This window comes from Vigna radiata, chromosome 5 (genome assembly GCF_000741045.1).
Source record: "Vigna radiata var. radiata cultivar VC1973A chromosome 5, Vradiata_ver6, whole genome shotgun sequence".
Classification (NCBI taxonomy): domain Eukaryota; kingdom Viridiplantae; phylum Streptophyta; class Magnoliopsida; order Fabales; family Fabaceae; genus Vigna; species Vigna radiata.
In genome coordinates, this window is record NC_028355.1 from 4,184,847 (window position 1) to 4,188,351 (window position 3,505).

Consider the following 3,505-nt stretch of genomic DNA (forward strand, 5'->3'; position numbering starts at 1 on the left):
ATTATATATAAAAAAACACACACATATATATAAACATTTTTCTAGAAATTTAGAACAAAATTTATTTATTAAGTAATTTGAAAAGAAAAAAATATATTCAACAACAAAAATAAGATTCAATCAAACTTATTTAAGAAAATATATATCACAAGTTCAAATTTGAGTCATGTAAATGCTCCATTAATAAGCCATGTAAATGTTCCATTAATGTAGAGAGAGAAAGAGAAAGATTGTTAAGGATACGAGAGGTGTAGGGTATTTTTGGAATAAAAGAAAATAGTGGAGAGGTGTAAAATATTTTTGAAATAAATTAAAATAATGGGGAGGTACAGGTTCCACTTGAGGAGGTGGAGGGAGCAACACCCGTTGACTCACTAAGTGATCAACCCATGGTGGGCCGGGCCGGATTGAGTCGGATTACCCATTTTGACAGCTCTACTAAAAGTGTTTATATTCAAACAATAATTGTAACTTAAGCCAAAATTGTTTATGTGGAAAAATGCTTGCAGTTTAACCAAAAGTTGTTAGATCAAAATACTATTTGTTCTTTGCTGTAGTTAGTATGTGTTAGTGAAACTTGATTGTAGTTAGTATGTGTTAGTGAAACTTGAAAAGATTGATAAAAAATTATAGTTTGTCAGACCAATCAATATAAACTAAATTATCTAAATATTTATATTTTTCTATATTAAATGTCGTTTGTATGCATTTAATAAAAGAATGAGAGTGTATCTATATCCTATTGAAATTGTGTTTGACAAGCTTTATACATAACACATCTCTCTATATAAATAGTTTTAAACCTTATCTATTTATGTTTATTAAACAAAACTTTTAGAAAAGATTTCGAACATTTTTAATACACAATTGAACCCTCCCTTTTTATGTATTTTGTCTATTTTTCACATTATTAGAGTTCTATCTCTAAAGTGTTGAGTGTCTTATTTCTAAATGGATATTCACATGTCTAGCATAAAAGGAAACTTGATGAGGAAGAGCATCTATCACAAGGTCATCGGCGTTTTTAAGGGGAAGACTATCATCATTGAAAGGATAGGATAGAGATGTACATCAAGTCCATGCTGTTGGGAATGCAAGTGTGAGTTCAAGTCCCACATTGGATAGAAATGAGAAAGTAGAGCACTATATAAAGATGAAAGACTCATTAACTCATTGCCTTAAGGTTTTGGGTAGAGAATGGTGTCAATTCCTTATATGGTTGGGCTCATATCTCATTGGTATTGTGTCTCTCCGGTGAACCTCCTCCTTGATAGACCCAATAGTGGTATCAGAGTCGATGGTTAGTCTTGGTGGCTGGCTACGAGTATAATGATCCCTATATCGAAAGTCTTCCTTGCAAAGAGTTCCAGGGAAGTGTGTCCCGTTAAGATGAACGACGGTATGAAGGGCTACTCGTGGTTGTGGTTGGATGGGAATGCTTTCGCTGGAGGGGGAGCGTACCAATGTGGAAGGGACTCACCCTTGAAGGGGAGATTGTTGGGAATGCAAGTGTGAGTCCAAGTCCCACATTGGATAAAAATGAGAAAGTAGAGCACTATATAAATATGAAAGACCCATTAACCCATTGCCTTAAGGTTTTGGGTAGAGAGTGGTGTCAATTCCTTATATGGTTGGGCTCATATCTCATTGGTATTGTGTCTCTCCGATGAACCTCCTCCTGAGATTTGAGAGTCCTTAAGGATCAACTATAAAGGGAATTGAGATGTTCAACTAAGAAAATTTGTCACCTTCACGTGCCATTATAAATCTTTCACCATGAAGGATGGTGAGACCATGGACGAGATGCTTAGAAGTGTATAGGTTCTTTTAAGTGAGTTGAAAGTATCAGGACAAATTTTCTCCAAAGATCATAGCACTCTAAAGTTTTTAGATAATGTGCCTAAGGTTTGAGAGGCAAAGACCACCAATATCTACGAAACACATGAATTAAAAAAGGGTTTAAACCCTTTTTTGGTCCCTAAGTTAAGTTCTGATGTTCAGTTTAGTCCCCGCTTTTAAAAATGTCAACCTTTAGTCCCTATGATATGAAAAATGTATCAAATCAGTCCTATTCGTTAACAAATCACAAGTTTTTCATTAAGTGATTTGTTGTTCATAACACTTTCCGTTAACAAATCACAAAATATTGGATACCTAAGTATGAAAACTTGTAATTTATTGTTCATTAAGTGCTGTTATGAGGAATGATTTGATACATTTTTAATATTTTAGGGACTAAAGGTTGACATTTTTAAAAGTGGGGACTAAACTGAACATCAAAATTTAACTTAGGGACCAAAAAAGGATTTAAACCATTAAAAAAGCTTATGTGAGATGAGTTTGCAAAGGCATATGTTACATTAGTTCTGGTTACAATCAATGTAAATACATCAATGACATGTGCATCGGCTTAAAAATTGATGTAAATACTCATAAATAACTTATGTAAAATGACTTTTTTTAGTAGAGAGGACTAAAACATAAATTAGTTGCAATAATGCACCCTTATCTCCACATCAATAGTGATTCATTGGAATTAAGTTCAATAAATAATAACGAAGTAGTTGTTAACTAAAGTACACTAACGAATTTGAATAAATATTGTCTCATTACTATGGTGAGGTTTATTAGACATTATAGCAATAATAATGTTGATGCATGTGCATTATTGTGCTTAATTTTTTAAAATACATCTTAACAACTTCAATGATAATTATTTTAGGAGTGTAACACACTACCTTTTGAGGATTTACCTAATGAATGTAATAGTGGGATAAGCATTATGAGACAAATAATTTTCTTAGTAAAACTCATGAACAAAATACATATATAACATCATAACTTTGATGACATGATATTAGTTGATAAATATCATAATATACTTTTTATGCCTAGGTGAATATAAAATATTTTGGCTATAACTTTAACTAAAACATTCAATATACTCGATCTTGTATAATTTTTAGTATGTTTATAAGAAATTTATATATTAATTTAATGCCCTCGTATTATCTTTTATTATTTTATGTTTCAATCATAATATTCTTACTTTTGAATAAACCATTAATTGATCTTACTTTGGTTGTCATTTTAGGATTAAATATGTTTTTAGTCCTTTAATTTTCAGTGAAAATTGAAATTAGTCTATCTTCAAAACTTTGAAGCAATTTAGTCCCCAATCTTTATAACTGTGTAGATTTAGTCTTTTTAACTAAATTTTATGAGGTTTATCTAATGTTTCAAACGCATTTCTTAGTTAACATTAAAACGAAAATATGTCAAACAGTGTAAACAACTCAAATGTTATCATAAAACATGTTTAAAACGTCAAATAAATTTAAAAAAATTAATTAAAATGATTAAATCCACGTATTTATAAAGTTTGGAGACTAAATTGAGTCAAAATTTTGAAAATTGACTATTTCCAATTTCTATTTAAAGTTAAAAAACTAAAATCATATTTAACCTATCATTTTATATCGCTTGTATTAAAGTCATTCCAAAT